The sequence below is a fragment of the Neoarius graeffei genome, chromosome 2, assembly GCF_027579695.1.
Source record: "Neoarius graeffei isolate fNeoGra1 chromosome 2, fNeoGra1.pri, whole genome shotgun sequence".
NCBI classification, from domain to species: Eukaryota; Metazoa; Chordata; class Actinopteri; order Siluriformes; family Ariidae; genus Neoarius; species Neoarius graeffei.
The window spans coordinates 71,678,905-71,699,406 of record NC_083570.1 but is presented as its reverse complement, the minus strand read 5'-3'; the positions used below and the strand labels follow the sequence as shown (position 1 = coordinate 71,699,406).

The following is a 20,502-nucleotide window of genomic DNA, read 5'->3' as shown; positions in this document are numbered from 1 at the left end:
CTGATCGTTTAGATTTTACTCCTCTTTTAGCTGGCATTTAAACAATGGAGGCAAATCTTTAGCAATGCATTCATACTAAATTAGTTGTCCCTGCCTCTGCCTAGTGTCAGGCCCAACAGATGCAGCTTCAGTCTTAGAACAAGATATATCTCAAAGTAATGGCTGGATTGCCATAAAATTTGCACAATCAAGAGCCCAAGTGGAAGAAACCCACTGATTTGGTGACCACTTGACCTTTCCTCGAGTGCCACCATCAGGTCTTTTCATTTCCATTTTGTTTTCCATTTTCACTTTTACAGCTGCTTATTTTCTATCTGGTATGTACTGTATACTTAGCTCAAACATCTACTGCTGATTTTATTATTTTCTTTGTTATATAAGTTTATAGATTTTAATTTATTTGAAGATATTAATGTATATTTTAAGTTATATTTATTTTGTTATTCATTAAATGTTAAAAGAATTATCCAATCGATAATTTTACCATTAAAATTACATTTAAACTGTAAAAGATGGTCTTTAGCACATTTCTTCGAGAGGGTATCTGTCTTCCATGAAAAAGTGAATGCCACTGTATGCAGAATGTTACCTGCATGTCTGCACAGTGTTATATTTTCAGGGTTGGCATGGCCTGTGGTGGTGGGGACCAGTGGGATATCTTTTCATGGGGCCCAAAATCTCTGGATAGACCATCCATCCATCCATTATCTGTAGCCGCTTATCCTGTCCTACAGGGTCACAGGCAAGCTGGAGCCTATCCCAGCTGACTATGGGCAAGAGGCGGGGTACACCCTGGACAAGTCGCCAGGTCATCACAGGGCTGACACGTAGACACAGACATACAACCATTCACACCTACAGTCAATTTAGAGCCACCAATTAGCCTACCCTGCATGCCTTTGGACTGTGGGGGAAACTGGAGCACCCGGAGAAAACCCATGCAGACACAGGGAGAACATGCAAACTCCACACAGAAAGGCCCTTGCCGGCCACTGGGCTCGAACCCAGGACCTTCTTGCTGTGAGGTGACAGTGCTAACCACTACACCACCATGCCGCCCCCCTGGATGGACTAGATGAGGTCTAGTCGCATTACTGAAAATTTCATGCTTATATTTTTGCTAACTAAAATAAAAATCACTCTTAAAACCTACAGCAAAACAAGTATATGTAATGTTTGGATTATATAGTTGAGTTTTGCCTAAGTTATTTACTGTATGTGACAGACAATTCTCTTTTTTCTTACAATATTATACACAGACTGTTCATTTAGTTTTGTTACACAATTTTGCCTTGCCACTGACCAGTGACTGTCTCTGAGCTAAAAGCATAATATATAAATACACTTTACATTTTGAAATAAGAGCATGGGTATAGTATATAATCAAATATACTAGCAAGCAGACTGCAGGAGCATGTGTGTGTACATATGTGTATTCAGTATACTCAGTGTAACAATATAGTACAGAACATTACCTGAAATGCTAATTATGGGGTGGGGGGATTATATGGTAAGCCTTTGAGATTAGGTCTGTTGATCTGAGACCTTCTCAAGGATTATAGTGACCCAAAAATTTAAAACTGTCCCCTGGTCAGCACTAACAAACTCAGAATTATGTTTTTATCCTCAGCATCATTGAAGATTAATGCTTGTGTGATATCCATGTGAACTGATGCTGAAGTGAGGATGATACAATCAGTGGGGCATGAACAGCTCTATATGCTGCCCAAAGGCAGGGTGATCTTTCCTTTTTACAGTCCCCTATGAGCCAAATATTACTTGGTTAGGTGTGTGGTATAGGCTGCAAAGTACTGGGTAAGTATTTTAGGTAACAAGATGGTAACGACCACAACAACCTAAATTGTAAATACTAAGATATCCTAAACACCTCATAATGCTGAACATCAAACTGGCAAGTGTGTGGTACAAACACCAACGAACTTGTTCATTATTGTTATATAAAACGATGGCAAGTATCAAGACACTCTGACAATTTCTCAGGCAATAAGAAGAAAAGGATGATAAAATACTTCATAACTGGATAGATGTTTGGAGAAACAAGGTAGGAAACAGATACACATTTTACACAAAATTGCAATGCAGTACACTGCAACCTTGCTGTAACAAACTCTTACTACGAACTTTCACATATAACAAACTAAGTTCATGTCCCCGTCTTGAATGAGTCAGTGTTTTCAAAAAAAAATCACTGTCATATCCGCAAGTGTGTGCAATGCCATTAGAACTAATTACTATGCACCTGTTCCAGATTAGAGCACAATCACAGCATCCACTTATAAGGACTCTCTAAACACACAGACTTGGCGAAGAATATGCGCTGTACCCAGTGTCTTACCCTGTATCTGTGTATTGCCTTTCTGGTTTTGACTTTGTTTTGTGTATTTGGACTCTGCCTTTCGTCTTTGCCTCTGCCATTCTGTTTGTGCCTCGCGCAACCATTGCGCATTTCACGACCCTGCCTTTGTCTTACGTTTTTGAAATGTTTACCTGCCTGTTTGTAAATAAACACTCTTCCTGCAATTACATCCATTATTCGCCTGCTTACATGACACTCTGAGCCATGCGCTCCATTTCCCACCAGCGACAAACAATAAGTAATCAAGTCTGCAGTCAAGGTAACAACTGCATTATGTGTTAACGCCATAAAACAAAGGCCTAACTAGCCTCGCTTAGGTGTCCATCACTAACAAATATTGAGAACAGTGATCAAAGGATCGATAAAAGGATGAAAGGACTGCTGATACCACTAAAGCATCACTAAAGTGTATCAGCTGTGTTTTTACACACACACACACACACACACACACACACACACACACACACACACACACACACACACACCAGCCCCATGGCTCAACATAAATTACATCATCAATGATTTACAGCACACGAATGAACTGAATGGTAAAGATTTAGAAAACATAGTGAGTCAGCGGGTGGGCACGGCCAACGATACACCGGTAACCTCCATCATTTCCATAACAGATGAAGAAATCATCACCTCCGTTCATGATCCTTTAACTCAGTCAGTGAACTGCGATAGTGACTCAGAAGGAGAAATTCCTGATAAGGAGAATGTGCCTAAAACTTCACATACATACCGTGTATACCGTGAGTGTTTGGTGTGACAAGTGGGTCCATTTCAGTATTACAAACTTTTTAGTATAGCAAACTATTTGGACATCCCCCAAGGAGTTCGATATAGCGGGGTTCCAGTGTACTATGTTTAAGCAGGAAAGTAAACCAGAAACAACTACAGGAACCACACAAGTTATCCAACCTATAAATGATTACTTACAATATTCTTTTTTAATGCCTTGCATAGATTACGCTTTATTTAGAGTGCTTATGAAATTCAAATTTTCCAAGATCCTAAATAACGAAAGTGAATTTGCATGTGCAATCAGAGAAATCATGAACACAGTTGGTGGGTGTATCATAGATGATTTACAAAGACAAATTGTGTGAATGATGTCTTCTACAAAGTATGGGGAGGAAACGATATGCAAATGAACTGTTTGCCTACAAGATTTGTTTTAAACAGCAGCATGTTTGACACCAGTCGTGTATCTCAATTCACATACTTCCATACTTAGACTTGCTATCTTGAGTGCACAAGCACATTCTTACTGACAAGTATGACAACATGCCATGCACTACGAGTACCTGGATGGTCGACTCAAAACGGTCAAAATGTTGAGTGTGCAAGACTGCACACTTCTCACCTTCAATGGTCTCCACCCTGGCTACGTAACATAAGGGGAGTGACCATCAACCTATTTTCAGCTGGTCTGAGAAGAGTATGTTGCTGACATTGACCAGGACATAATTTCCATGTTGCATGAAATATTTAAGCACAAAAGTGAGGAAAATTAAAAGCCTTTTCATTTTTAAGTGGTGAGCAAAAAGGCTGGCAGATATTTTTTGGCAGGTTATACGACAATCGCAAATAAGTGTTGAGATCGTCATTTCTGGTAAGTGCACAACTTACTATGTTCAATTTAAGACAACACTATGCTGTCAGGGTGGCACAGTGGTGTAGTGGTTAGCGCTGTTGCCTCACAGCAAGAAGGTCCGGGTTCGAGCCCCGTGGCCGGCGAGGGCCTTTCTGTGTGGAGTTTGCATGTTCTCCCCGTGTCCGCGTGGGTTTCCTCCGGGTGCTCCGGTTTCCCCCACAGTCCAAAGACATGCAGGTTAGGTTAACTGGTGACTCTAAATTGAGCGTAGGTGTGAATGTGAGTGTGAATGGTTGTCTGTGTCTATGTGTCAGCCCTGTGATGACCTGGCGACTTGTCCAGGGTGTACCCCGCCTTTCGCCCGTAGTCAGCTGGGATAGGCTCCAGCTTGCCTGTGATCCTGTAGAACAGGATAAAGCGGCTAGAGATAATGAGATGAGACTATGCTGTCAAGTAAGTATATGGTGTGCACAGTGTACTATATGGAAGTGCATTAACAGAAGTACGTGACTTGAGACACAGCGTAAATAACCTTGTATGTTCTTTGCATTTGTTATCAAGTTTGTGCGTTTTTACACACCTAATCTTTTACTAAAACAAGACCGAAGTATTACTTTTGAAGTGAGATTTATCTTCACTGTAATTGCTGTTTTACATATAGAGTCTATAGCCATAGAGTTTTATGTATCTCACCACAAACTGCAACAGATACTGGGCTGTAAATAAAATCAATGATTCTTCCGAAGTGAACACTGGCCATGAACAGACTTTGAAAAGACTATAAAATTATGAAAAGCAATTGGGCAACATCAGGATAGAAGTAATAAAAATGTGGAGATGTGAGTGAGGTGTGGTTCAGGGTGCATTTTATTCCTGAGAGCACCGTACTCATCAACCAACGCACAATCCTGAACACAGGACATTAAGTGTATTTATCCAAGACATGCTGCTTTGTGTTCCAGCCTATGGATATGATTAGTATGTGGAACATAATTAGAGAAATAATGCTAGATCAGAAAAAAAGCATCTTAAAAGTCCTTCCCGCATGGCGCGTTTGGCGGCGCCAATCTCCGTCTTGTAGCCCTCGGCCTCTCACCTATATTACATAGCTAGGGTTACAGTGGGGGGCTAGTCCTCTGGTAACCACAAGAGTTTGACTCCCCACTCACATCTGTATTGCAGCATGCCTTGCCAGTAAGCACCATTTTTATGATGGTCTTTGGTATGACCCAACCATGAGTACCACTCATGATCTCCCCATCAAGAGGCGGACACGCTAACCACTAGGCCACTTGCTGGGCTGCAAAAAAGCATCTACATTGTTAAAATGTTGTCTTATAAACACAACTAATTAATTCATTCATTATTTATCCCACTTATTCATTGCAGATTATAGATGAGCTTGAGCCAATCCCAGCTGACGTTGGGTGAGAGGTGGGGTACACCCTGGACAAGTCGCCAATCTATCAGGGGACTAACACAGAGAGACAGACAGCCATTTACAGTCATATTCACATCAATGAGCAATTTAGAGTAGCCAGTTGACCTAATCCACATGTCTTTGGACTGTGGGAGGAAACCGGAGCACCTGAAGGAAACCCACACAGGCACGAGGAGAACATGCAAACTCCACACAGAAAGGCCCTAGTCGACCAGCAGGTTTGAACCCAGAACCTGCTTGCTGTGAGGTGACAGTGCTAACTACTGCACCGCCGTGCCGCCCAATAAACACAACGGTTGTATCAAATTTATGAAGCCTTCGTATCTGATGTGACAGCCTAATTAGGCACTGTAAAGCTCCTACTCAGTATATAAATTCTCTGATTTTTCCTTTTAAAGGCAAATATTAAGTGTCTGCCTTCCACGGATCCTTCCTGATCCATTCTTCCTTGCACAAACAGAACTATTACCAAAAACCCCCCAACACTTCTGTTTATAGATCAAAATCAGAGGACTCAAGTTTCAAGCTTCACTCTCCACAAAAAGCAACCTCCTACAAAACATACGGTATGAGGCAGATAAGGATATGGAAAAATAATATATGGCTCTCTTCCTCAAAATGATCATATTTCTTCTCTTTACCCTATGCAATATTAATCAGACAGTGCTGCACTTTAGCAGGATATTAGCTGACCCAGTTACTGCAGTTGCAATACCATTTGCATTGTGTTGTCTGTGTAATGGCATGTAAGCAAAGGAGTTCAGAAAAGCACTCAAGCTATTAAGTAAAAGGCCCTGGCAAGTCCTTGCTTTAACTGCTGGTATAAACTCTGAGGTTAATGTTGACATAAAACATTTCTGAGGTTGAACATGACTTAGCCCTCATCCTTGTTGTCTATGCTTCGTATCAGGTGACGTCAAGAGAGTGGCATTATGGTGAAATTCTGGGACAATGGGTTGGGTAAGAAATTTTCCACCAGTCAGCCTCCAAGCCACAAATAAGTTAATAACAACCTAATATTCCTAACAGGATAAGTTACTTATAAATTATTATTGTCTTAAAAGTAATGATAGGAAATCTCCCTGGATTCAATCTTACATTGAAGCCTAGCATATGCCCATGTCACTAACTAAGTGCTCAGAAAGTATGTGTGATGCTTTCTAAAATATGACTAAACATTTATTTCCTCTTTTTTTTTTTAAAGTTATGAAGCACAGCTGAGCTCAGGAAGCTCTAAGGTTCTAAACAGCGTATAAATGTATGATAATGTACACAGTCGAGAGCAACTGAAGTTCATGTCTCTGTCTAACAAGTTAAAACTCTACTTGAGGTATCCTACAAAACATGGGGCAAAATCAAACAGAAAACAGTTGTAACCTAACACCATAAGCACTGCGTTGTTACATTTGTAAATTATATTTGCCTTCTTCATTTTGTCCTAAAGGTACAGTGACAAAAGAATTCACCCCTTTACCATTTCCACATTTTGTTGTGGTATAATCTGGAAATCCTCTACTGATAAAGTAATAATAAAGTAGAAATAGTAAACAAAGGTTCTTTGGTCTGAAAAGACAGAAACTGAACTCGGCAAACACTTACTGTTCATCGTCATGAGAACCATCCCTACATTAAAGCATGGTGGAGGTAGCATCAGGCTGTGGGGATGCGTTTCATCAGCAGGGACTGGGAAAGTGATCGGGGTTGAGGATAAGTTGGCTGGAGGCATATACAGACCAATCCTAGAAGAAAACCTTTCACCTAAACAAGCCTTGTTGGAAGTTAAGCTTTCAATTGGACAACGACCTGGAATATATCAGAGCCAAAGCTATACAGGAGTGGCTCAAAACCAAGAACCCGAATGGCCTAGTCAAAACCCAGACCTCAATCTGTTTGAAAATCTGTAGCAAAAATTGAAACTTGCTGTTCAATAACAGTCTCCAGCTGATCTGACTGAGCGCAAGCATTTTTGCCAAGAATTGGCAAAAACATCAGGATACAGATGTGCAAAGCTAATAATGACATATAGCAGAAGACTTGCAGTTTTAATTGCAGCCATAGTTAGTTCTACCAAATGTTGCCCCAGGAGAATGAATATTTATGCTTTAGGGCTGGGCTGATATTGATATATTTGATATTATATCCCTCATCAAAAAATTTCCGTACAGCGATTGGCCAAGGATGGCTCATGTGACATAAACTAGTTCCAACATTGATTAAGCAATGTATCTCATGATATCAAAAACGTAAAAATATGGATATGGTGTGAGTCGGGCGGCACAGTGGTGTAGTGGTTAGCGCTGTCGCCTCACAGCAAGAAGGTCCGGGTTCGAGCCCCGTGACCGGTGAGGGCCTTTCTGTGTGGAGTTTGCATGTTCTCCCCGTGTTCACGTGGGTTTCTTCCGGGTGCTCCGGTTTCCCCCACAGTCCAAAGACATGCAGGTTAGGTTAACTGGTGACTCTAAATTGACCGTAGGTGTGAATGTGAGTGTGAATGGTTGTCTGTGTCTATGTGTCAGCCCTGTGATAACCTGGCGACTTGTCCAAGGTGTACTCCGCCTTTCGCCCGTAGTCAGCTGGGATAGGCTCCAGCTTACCTGCGACCCTACAGAACAGGATAAAGTGGCTAGAGATAATGAGATGAGATGAGAGGAGATGGTGTGAGTCAGTCATGGTATATCCTGGATATACCATGAACTGACATTACAATTTCAAGCTAAACGGCTGACTCGAGTCACAGCTGTGGCTCCGCGAGCATTTCTGTGTATGTACAGTAGATCTACAGTGGTGCTTGAAAGTTTGTGAACCCTTTAGAATTTTCTATATTTCTGCATAAATATGACCTACAACATCAGATTTTCACGCAAGTCCTAAAAGTAGATAAAGAGAACCCAGGAGACAAAAATATGATACTTGGTCATTTATTTATGAAGGAAAATTATCCAATATTACATATCTGTGAGTGGCAAAAGTATGTGAACCTTTGCTTTCAGTATCTGGTGTGACCCCTTTGTGCAGCAATAACTGCAACTAAACATTTCCGGTAACTGCTGATCAGTCCTGCACACCGGCTTGGAGGAATTTTAGCCCATTCCTCCGTACAGAACAGCTTCAACTCTGGGACGTTGGTGGGTTTCCTCACATGAACTGCTCACTTCAGGTCCTTCCACAACATTTCCATGGGATTAAGGTCAGGACTTTGACTTGGCCATTCCAAAACATTAACTTTATTCTTCTTTAACCATTCTTTGGTAGAACGACTTGTGTGCTTAGGGTCGTTGTCTTGCTGCATGACCCACCTTCTCTTGAGATTCAGTTCATGGACAGATGTCCTGACATTTTCCTTTAGAATTCGCTGGTATAATTCAGAATTCATTGTTCCATCAATGATGGCAAGCCGTCCTGGCACAGATGCAGCAAAACAGGCCCAAACCATGATACTACCACCACCATGTTTCACAGATGGGATAAGGTTCTTATGCTGGAGTGCAGTGTTTTCCTTTCTCCAAACATAATGCTTCTCATTTAAACCAAAAAGTTCTATTTTGGTCTCATCCGTCCACAAAACATTTTTCCAATAGCCTTCTGGCTTGTCACGTGATCTTTAGCAAACTGCAGACGAGCAGCAATGTTCTTTTTGGAGAGCAGTGGTGTTCTCCTTGCAACCCTGCCATGCACACCATTGTTGTTCAGTGTTCTCCTGATGGTGGACTCATGAACATTAACATTAGCCAATGTGAGAGAGGCCTTCAGTTGCTTAGAAGTTACCCTGGGGTCCTTTGTGACCTTGCCGACTATTACACGCCTTGCTCTTGGAGTGATCTTTGTTGGTCGACCACTCCTGGGGAGGGTAACAATGGTCTTGAATTCCCTCCATTTGTACACAATCTGTCTGACTGTGGATTGGTGGAGTCCAAACTCTTTCGAGATGGTTTTGTAACCTTTTCCAGCCTGATGAGCATCAACAACGCTTTTTCTGAGGTCCTCAGAAATCTCCTTTGTTCGTGCAATGATACACTTCCACAAACATGTGTTGTGAAGATCAGACTTTGATAGATCCCTGTTCTTTAAATAAAACAGGGTGCCCACTCACACCTGATTGTCATCCCATTGATTGAAAACACCTGACTCTAATTTCACCTTCAAATTAACTGCTAATCCTAGAGGTTCACATACTTTTGCCACTCACAGATATGTAATATTGGATCATTTTCCTCAATAAATAAATGATCAAGTATAATATTTTTGTCTCATTTGTTTAACTGAGTTCTCTTTAGCTCCTTTTAGGACTTGTGTGAAAATCTGATGATGTTTTAGGTCATATTTATGCAGAAATGTAGAAAATTCTAAAGGGTTCACAAACTTTCAAGCACCACTGTACATATCATGATCATGCCTAACAAGGCAGGCGATAGCATGGTAAGATTGATAGATACAGTAAAAGCGATAGCATGGTGCGCAGGTCGAAGGTTGTGCCGACGTAAACGACAAACATGGCTGCCTCCAGTGAGTTTATGCTGAGATTCAATCTCATAGATAAACGTCAAAAGTTAACACTTAGTTGGGAATTTTTTGATGAGGGATATACATCTGATATACCATGCAGTCAGAGGCACTGGTAATTATAGCTTCTCTTCGGTGACTGGCATAGTACTATTTTCTTTGGAGCTGTGCCCCTCACAAAACAATACTATGCCAATCACCTCAGAGAATCCATAATTTCAACTGTGTATTTGATTACTATTTCTAATATCTCCTATAAAGTGACCATATTCATAATACTGAATATGTGTAATATTGCCTATGCAGGTTACCATTTATATGCATTTTAAAAAGACCACATTTTAACATTAAAGAACAGTGCAGTTTGATCTCTCTCACAAATGCTAACTGGTGCACACACACACACGCACACACACACACACACACACACGCACACACACCACCTGTCACCATGCCTGCCTATTATTGTCAGTGTACATCTCTGTAGTAATTTTCACCACTTTCCCACACTCAGCTGCACCTCAGTGATAACTGATAAGTCAGTCAACAATGGCAGAAAATGAAGCCAATGAAGGAGATTTAATTCCTAAAATAAATGTCCATGGGTTGATTATGTGGAAATGGTTTGGTTTCTGGAGAGATGATACTCAACAGAGTACAGTCTTGTGCAAATTATGCCATAGAAACATCGCAACTAAAGGTAGCAGCATGAAGAATTTATTTCACCACCTTAAAGCACATACGCAGAGCCATGGCCTCACTTTCGTTCATAAATGCCTTGAGGCCTCAAGAATGGCACAGGAATAGTTTTAAGCATTAATAATAAATCTAATATAGTAATTTTTATGATTAAAGTGATTTATATAGGTAGCAGTCTGAGTGAATGACCTTGACATCCGTGACGTCACCGCAGGAAGGCTATCGGTCTCATCGCCATTTCTGCTATACTAAAACACAGAGCTGACTGCAACTCCAATCCTCCATTTTGAGCTAATTTATCACCATGCCACGTAGACGTGTTTTTGGCCGGTGCAGCAACACGACAGAAGCTGGATTTACGTTGCATTCATGGCCCAAGAATGTTCAAACTGCAAAGATTTGGACGCGTTTTGCAAAAAGTTCATGGGTCCACACTCGTCGTATAGCGAAGGTATCGCCAACCTCGGTCTCACTACACTCAAGGAGAGACGTTCCAACATCTGTGCCAAGTTCTTCACTGCTATCACCAGTGAGCCTACTCACAAGCTAAACTGCCTCTTGCCACCAGTTAACTGCTCAAAGTATACACTAAGACGAAATAGGAACTTCTGCTTGCCACGGTTTAAAATGGACAGGCATAGAAACACCTTTATACCTGCTATGTGTGCAATGCAGTTTTCGTAATAGAGAACATCTTATAGAAATTTTAGTTAATCAAACTATTTTCTAAATTTTATGAATTATTCAAATGTATTTATAAATTTGTTGTATGTATATTTATATATATTTTTTCAATTGTGTACATATGTCACACAATTCAGTCATGTGACTGCTATGGGAGTTTTTTTAATAAACTATCTATCTATCTATCTATCATGGCACACTGGGCGCCTATGAAGTGATCTCTCCTCTGCACTGCACATTTTACTGAAGACTCGTACAAGACCTCTGATCTGTTGAGGAGCGTTGGCTATAAGCCCGTATTGAAAGAGGGTGCAGTACCAACATCTCATCTCATTATCTCTAGCCGCTTTATCCTGTTCTACAGGGTCACAGGCAAGCTGGAGCCTATCCCAGCTGACTACGGGTGAAAGGCGGGGTACACCCTGGACAAGTCGCCAGGTCATCACAGGGCTGACACATAGACACAGACAACCATTCACACTCACATTCACACCTACGGTCAATTTAGAGTCACCAGTTAACCTAACCTGCATGTCTTTGGACTGTGGGGGAAACAGGAGCACCCGGAGGAAACCCACGCGGACACGGGGAGAACATGCAAACTCTGCACAGAAAGGCCCTCGCCGGCCACGGGGCTCGAACCCGGACCTTCTTGCTGTGAGGCGACAGCACTAACCACTACACCACCGTGCCGCCACAGTACCAACAATTAAAGAAAAAGAAAACTACAAGAAAAGGAAAGTATTTATTTATTTATTTATTTATTTATTTATTTTTATTTATTTATTTTTTTTTAAAAAGAAAGTGAGTTCAGTTGCACCAGTCCTCCCAGAGTAAGCCAAGGGTTGTTGCTAAAACCTGGGACGGAATGGGATGGGACATATGGCTTGGGCAGCGACCTCCCTGCAGTTGTTGCTAAAACCGGTGACATCCCGTTCCGTCCCGGGCTTTAGTAATTGCCTGAGCCGAGCAGTAATGGCGGGGTACTCAGTATGAAGAAAAGTGAATGAGTGGCGCAGCCAGATCTCTAAACTGGATATTGCTGTCATCAATCCCTTACGTGGAAGAAGTGAATGAACGGAGAACTGAACGAACAACTGAAAGTCAGATTGTTTCAAAACAACTGCCCACAAGGTCGACCTCCAAGAAGCGAGAACACAGATGGGTAAGCTCCAACTCTCATCTGGATAAAAAAACAACAAAAACAACAACACTTGTTGTTTACCTGCATTTAGATTAATACATGTAACTTGTATTGTGTGTTTAAGTTACCAGTGTAAGATTATTTAATTTGCTTCAGAATGTGATCGTCTCCGTTCATCTGATTATTTAATTAGCTTTTTACGTTTTATCAGTGAAAATGCATGCATGTACAGTGGTGCTTGAAAGTTTGTGAACCCTTTAGAATTTTCTATATTTCTGCATAAATATGACCTAAAACAACATCAGATTTTCACACAAGTCCTAAAAGTAGATGAAGAGAACCCAGTTAAACAAATGAGACAAAAATATTATACTTGGTCATTTATTTATTGAGGAAAATGACCCAATATTACATATCTGTGAGTGGCAAAAGTATGTGAACCTCTAGGATTAGCAGTTAATTTGAAGGTGAAATTAGAGTCAGGTGTTTTCAATCAATGGGATGACAATCAGGTGTGAGTGGGCACCGTTTTATTTAAAGAACAGGGATCTATCAAAGTCTGATCTTCACAACACATGTTTGTGGAAGCGTATCATGGCACGAATAAAGGAGATTTCTGAGGACCTCAGAAAAAGTGTTGTTGATGCTCATCAGGCTGGAAAAGGTTACAAAATCATCTCTAAAGAGTTTGGACTCCACCAATCCACAGTCAGACAGATTGTGTACAAATGGAGGAAATTCAAGACCATTGTTACCCTCCCCAGGAGTGGTCAACCAACAAAGATCACTCCAACAGCAAGACGTGTAAAGGTCAGCGAGGTCGCAAAGGACCCCAAGGTAACTTCTAAGCAACTGAAGGCCTCTCTCACATTGGCTAATGTTAATGTTCATGAGTCCACCATCAGGAGAACACTGAACAACAATGGTGTGCATGGCAGGGTTGCAAGGAGAAAGCCGCTGCTCTCCAAAAAGAACATGGGTGCTCGTCTGCAGTTTGCTAAAGATCACGTGGACAAGCCAGAAGGCTATTGGAAAAATGTTTTGTGGATGGATGAGACCAAAATAGAACTTTTTGATTTAAATGAGAAGCATTATTTTTGGAGAAAGGAAAACACTGCATTCCAGCATAAGAACCTTATCCCATCTGTGAAACATGGTGGTGGTAGTATCATGGTTTGGGCCTGTTTTGCTGCATCTGGGCCAGGACAGCTTGCCATCATTGATGGAACAATGAATTCTGAATTATACCAGCGAATTCTAAAGGAAAATGTCAGGACATCTGTCCATGAACTGAATCTCAAGAGAAGGTGGGTCATGCAGCAAGACAACGACCCTAAGCACACAAGTCGTTCTACCAAAGAATGGTTAAAGAAGAATAAAGTTAATGTTTTGGAATGGCCAAGTCAAAGTCCTGACCTTAATCCAATCGAAATGTTGTGGAAGGACCTGAGGCAAGCAGTTCATGTGAGGAAACCCACCAACATCCCAGAGTTGAAGCTGTTCTGAATGGAGGAATGGGCTAAAATTCCTCCAAGCCAGTGTGCAGGACTGATCAACAGTTACCGGAAATGTTTAGTTGCAGTTATTGCTGCACAAGGGGGTCACACCAGATACTGAAAGCAAAGGTTCACATACTTTTGCCACTCACAGATATGTAATATTGGATCATTTTCCTCAATAAATAAATGACCAAGTATAATATTTTTGTCTCATTTGTTTAACTGGGTTCTCTTTATCTACTTTTAGGACTTGTGTGAAAATCTGATGATGTTTTAGGTCATATTTATGCAGAAATATAGAAAATTCTAAAGGGTTCACAAACTTTCAAGCACCACTGTATATGTATGTTGCATAAGTTATAACACCTATCCTGTTTTAATGAGAGTCAATCCACAATCAATGAAGTCAAATCAGTCTTAGTTGAGCAAGTCGGTAACGGGATTTCTTACTTTCACTATAAGTTTTTATTTATATGACTTTGGTCTATAGCTGTAAAAGGCCTCGGCCTTAAAACCGGTTCCTGCTGTGACGTCACGCACTCAGGGCTGGCTGGCTCAGCGGGGCAGCTCGAGTGCCAACTTTGCGGTCGATTTTAACTCTCAAAAATATATTTTTTTTAATTCCCATTTATGCAGCATACAAGAGTCAAGGATGAAGATACTATCCACTCAGAAATGTATTTAAAAATAAAGGCTCTGCGTATCTCCTTGGAACATTATCATCCAAGACAGTTTGCTGAGTCAGTGAAATACTGCTGTAAGGGATAGACCTCTTGCTATAGGTATAAGCTTTTAAGTTATAAGCTAAAGCTAGAAGTTTAAGTTATTTAAGTACAGAATTGTGTTTTTATTTTGGAAGCATCTGACCTTCATTTCATACTTTACAAGATGTATGCTGTGTGTGAAATTGTCCTGTGTTTATTATTTTTTAAACTACTATTTAGATATACAGTTAGATACTCACTATTTAGATACACACTACGTTTTGGTGTTTGAAATAAATACTGATACTTTAATACTTTGTTACAATGCTAAAATTTCAAAATTCTCTCAAAATCTTCCGTATTTAACGAAGCAAACCTGGTGGCCATGTTTGTTTACAAATTGTCACAGTCACTCATTAGCGTCAAAGTTTTACCTCTCTAACGTGTGCCGTCATGTTGTCTTGACAACCATGCAATATCGTAAACCATATTCAGTGCTCATTCTCCACTGGGTAAAGCGATGTAATCCACGTAGGATAAGCGATATTCTAACAATATTGCATGCTATCAAACCAAATGAATGAAACCCGCTAGAAGGAAATAGAATACATTTTTTTTATTCCATCGAAAAAGTGTCCTGTATTTATAAAAATTCCCAATATTTCACTCCAATGACATCACTCCCAATGTTTTCCCACTGACTAAACACGCGTTGTCAAAATGCCGAACCGGTTCAAAATTAAAATTCTTTTAACTTCCGTTTTTTTGTTTGGTTTTTTGTGGATGTGTCCATATAATATAAAGAACATTACATAGTGGCTCGAAGATAATAAGTTGATCTTCTCATGTTGAAAAATATTTCATACGTTCACTCTGTTCAACCTTATGAAATATGCATTCACTCCTCGAAGATAGACTTCATATCTTCATGCCACTGTGTAATATCCTCTCTATATATCACCATGTCTTTTAAGCAGTGGCGTCGTTAGGCCCCATCACTCGGGGCTATAGCCCCAGTATTTTGAGCCTAGTGTCAGGTATTTTCACCTTCAAAAAAAGTAAGAGCTTAATAGAAAACAACTGACTGTAACAGATCGGAAATTGACTTGCAGCGTCCAAAGATGGAGCGGAGGACACGGGAGAAGTGGGGAAGGGGGGGACATAATTGAGTGCTGCACAGTGCACATTCAAAATTCTGATAACCACCAACAGAAGAAGAATATTCAGAACTGGTTGGAAGACGACTTAAAAAAAATCCGTTATTATTGGATTTTTAAAAAAGATGAAAACAGATGGTAATTCATCGACCTTGGGTGTGTACATAGAATGCATCAATAATGTAACCTATCGAATTATGTTGATGCACAAAAGACTGCTCTGTGTAGCCTGGTTATGTTGAATTTACAGTGCAGGGTCTGTATGATTAGCGTGCCAGGTGAGCTCAGAAATTCAAGTGGTTTAATGAATATCTACAATGGTGGTCTATGTGCCCCGACTAAGTTGCTTTAACAGGTCAACAACAATTTGTGTTTATGTAGACACCAACAGTTGCCCTGACATAATTTAATCATATGTTCTAATGCTACATGTCGCCTACGCAGAACCACCCAGCCAACCATCCCATAGCCAGCCTTTGGCATATTAGTCACATATAGGGATAAAATAGTTTTTTTGTTTTGCCACGCAATATTAATGTCAACATAAATTTGTGTTGTCCAGACACCACAAATGAGCTGCTGCAGTCAGCTGAGCTTGGATGCATTGGAGAAAATGGTGTGTGTGTGTGTGTGTGTGTGTGTGTGTGTGTGTGTGTGTGTGTGTGTGTGTGTGTGAGAGAGAGAGAGAGAGAGGGAAACTTGGAAGACATATTTATATTTATATGATCATATAGTCTTGTGAGATGGGATGTAATCTGGGATTTTGAATGTTGTAATATGTGAGTGAAAAATGATATTTTTATGAAACTGATGATTAATTTTACTAGTGATATTTACAAACCCGATTCCCAAAAAGTTGGGACAAATTACAAATTGTAAATAAAAACGGAATGCAATGATGTGGAAGTTTCAAAATTCCATATTTTATTAAGAATAGAACATAGATGACATATCAAATGTTTAAACTGAGAAAATGTATCATTTAAAGAGAAAAATTAGGTGATTTTAAATTTCATGACAACAACACATCTCAAAAAAGTTGGGACAAGGCCATGCTTACCACTGTGAGACATCCCCTTTTCTCTTTACAGCAGTCTGTAAACGTCTGGGGACTGAGGAGACAAGTTGCTCAAGTTTAGGGATAGGAATGTTAACCCATTCTTGTCTAATGTAGGATTCTAGTTGCTCAACTGTCTTAGGTCTTTTTTTGTCGTATCTTCTGTTTTATGATGTGCCAGATGTTTTCTATGGGTGAAAGATCTGGACTGCAGGCTGGCCAGTTCAGTACCCGGACCCTTCTTCTACGCAGCCATGATGCTGTAATTGATGCAGTATGTGGTTTGGCATTGTCATGTTGGAAAATGCAAGGTCTTCCCTGAAAGAGGCGTCGTCTGGATGGGAGCATATGTTGCTCTAGAACCTGGATATACCTTTCAGCATTGATGGTGTCTTTCCAGATGTAAGCTGCCCATGCCACACACACTAATGCAACCCCATACCATCAGAGATGCAGGCTTCTGAACTGAGCGCTGATAACAACTTGGGTCATCCTTTTCCTCTTTAGTCCAAATGACACGGCGTCCCTGATTTCCATAAAGAACTTCACATTTTGATTCGTCTGACCACAGAACAGTTTTCCACTTTGCCACAGTCCATTTTAAATGAGCCTTGGCCCAGAGAAGACGTCTGCGCTTCTGGATCATGTTTAGATACGGCTTCTTCTTTGAACTATAGAGTTTTAGCTGGCAATGGCGGATGGCACGGTGAATTGTGTTCACAGATAATGTTCTCTGGAAATATTCCTGAGCCCATTTTGTGATGTACAATACAGAAGCATGCCTGTATGTGATGCAGTGCCGTCTAAGGGCCCGAAGATGACGGGCACCCAGTATGGTTTTCCGGCCTTGACCCTTACGCACAGAGATTCTTCCAGATTCTCTGAATCTTTTGATGATATTATGCACTGTAGATGATGATATGTTCAAACTCTTTGCAATTTTACACTGTCGAACTCCTTTCTGATATTGCTCCACTATTTGTCGGCGCAGAATTAGGGGGATTGGTGATCCTCTTCCCATCTTTACTTCTGAGAGCCGCTGCCACTCCAAGATGCTCTTTTTATACCCAGTCATGTTAATGACCTATTGCCAATTGACCTAATGAGTTGCAATTTGGTCCTCCAGCTGTTCCTTTTTTGTACCTTTAACTTTTCCAGCCTCTTATTGCCCCTGTCCCAACTTTTTTGAGATGTGTTGCTGTCGTGAAATTTCAAATGAGCCAATATTTGGCATGAAATTTCAAAATGTCTCACTTTCGACATTTGATATGTTGTCTATGTTCTATTGTGAATACAATATCAGTTTTTGAGATTTGTAAATTATTGCATTCCGTTTTTATTTACAATTTGTACTTTGTGCCAACTTTTTTGGAATCGGGGTTGTAAGTCAGTTGACACATGCCTCAGTTTCCTGAGACATTCTGGGTGTTGATAGTAACTTAATAAAAAGGAGACAGAAACTGAAGTGAAGTACATAAATTTAAAAAGAGCAGTGAAAATATCGCTAATAAAGATGTCATAACCTTTGAATGTGTGTGGGTGATAATATTTCTTGTAAAGTTAGATATAACCTCCCCAACCTATCTATGCCAGTCTCCCTTAAAAAATACAAGCCCCAGGAAAACCGGACTCAGCTCCTGGTCTTTTCATTAGCTAGAAACATTCTTGCTTTTAAGTATATCGAATTTATGAGATTTTTAGCCAGATCACCCAGCTATATTACACATGCAACAAATGACTGTTTCTCATCTCATCTCATTATCTCTAGCCGCTTTATCCTGTTCTACAGGGTCGCAGGCAAGCTGGAGCCTATCCCAGCTGACTACGGGCGAAAGGCGGGGTACACCCTGGACAAGTCGCCAGGTCATCACAGGGCTCAAATGACTGTTTTTTTCAGTTAATTAACCTTTATCTTGCAAAAGAAAATTTTTTTTGCACCTTCATGTGTTTTCATTTGTACATCAAATGTTAAAAATCCCAATCAAATCCAGTTCAGCTCCAGAATCTGTACAACAGATCAAAGGGAGTGGATACTTACAGTATGCAAGGCACTGTATATAAACACACTTTTACATTCAATTGCGTATGTACATACATATGGTACACACACCCACACACCCTATGTCGTACTTCTGTTTACACTATACCATGATTCACAATATTGTGTGTATGGTTAAAAAAAAAAAAGGGGTTGTAGTCTTACTTTCTGCTTGTTTGTTTTTTTCTAGTGGGACGTCTTCAGCAACCACCTCACCACCATGGTTCTATCCAGAGGTTGTCTCTCTCACACACACACACACACACACACACACACACACACACACACACACACACACACACACACACTTCTTCTTTAGTCCATGTCTTCAACAAGATGGTGGCCTTCAGGTCACAGCCGAGACCTACAGAGGGAGAAAAACAGTGAAAGTGGAGGTGAATTTAAAGGGAAAAATTAAAAGGCAAATCATATGCTGTTGCCATATCAATTATAGTAATGCCGTCCATAATTCCAGGATGTGCATGTTCATTATGCAAGCGTGACCTAATATCCTACTGACCTGCTGCAAACAGAATGAGGACACCGAGCTGAAATGTACCCATATAAAGACAACAGCTACATAAACCCCAGACCATCTGCAGCCAGATTCCTCTTCCAGTAAGACGTATGCTGGCGCTCCAAAAAAAGAAAGAAAAGGGGGGGGGGGGGGGGGGGGGGGGGGGCACTTGCGATATTGTTTACTGTAGAATTAATGCTAAGGCTAAATATTACCTTTTCAGGATCACTAATATCTCTAAACAGAGTGAGTGGTTTTTGATACTACACACTGATGTAAAGCCGTATTTAGCTCTGGGAGATAACAGACATGCAGGTAGAGTGATGAAACAGGGTCAGATAAACGGCTAATATTGATAGTGCTTTTATATACTTTATCTCGTTTTAAAGCTCCCTGAAATGTAGAATGGTCAGTGCTGGACTTTATGTCTCATGTAAGAGAAGCATTGGCTTTACTTCGTCAACAAAATTCTTGTCAGAAAGAGGAAGAGGATCATCAGTTTTAAATGTACACACACATATAAACGGTGCAATATGTGAATAGAACAGCAGCAGATTTTAAAAGCGATTAAACGCTGATTCAGTGTCTCCTTAGTTTTTGCCAGCTGAGTGCTGCTGCTTAATTGTTAGCCCTCTTGTATATGAACAATCAGTCTTTATTTAATTCTTGATTATTACACGCCACTTCCCCCTGGTGTCCTTTAACCCCTTAAACTCCAAGGACTCGCAATTATAGACCTTTTCTCCCTTTATCATTAGTCACAAGCATTTCACTGTAGTAACTGAAAAAGACATAGCAGTTACCGAATAATAAGTTTTACACTGGAAAAGAACGAAATTTTAAGAACTTCAAGACCAATATCAGAAAACAAAATTAGGAACATCCAAAATATCAGTTGTGTCTGAGGCTATGTTGTGGTAGGCTAAGCTGGTTTTTTTTTTAATCCAACACGTCCAAGTTTGAACAGCAAAAAGATAATCTGGTTATTTTTGTATGTTGTTTCAAAACATACACATTCAAAAAATTGGACATGCAACTTCCATCTCCCCCCCCATCATCTGACACACAAATCAGAAGTCAGAGAT

General features: G+C 40.4%; 1 protein-coding gene across 4 annotated transcripts in view; it reads right to left on the bottom strand.

Annotated features, from left to right (window-relative positions):
* otud7a (OTU deubiquitinase 7A) overlaps positions 1-20,502 on the bottom strand; it is a 167,015-nt gene that overhangs the window by 60,046 nt on the left and 86,467 nt on the right. For 3 of the 4 annotated variants that reach the window (XR_009654085.1, XM_060914877.1, XM_060914876.1), the window contains exon 2: positions 19,066-19,264. The exons of the other annotated variant lie outside the window; for it this stretch is intronic. The gene's annotated coding sequence lies outside the window, so the exon portion shown is untranslated. The remainder of the gene's footprint in view (positions 1-19,065; positions 19,265-20,502) is intronic. 4 annotated transcript variants of the gene reach the window in all.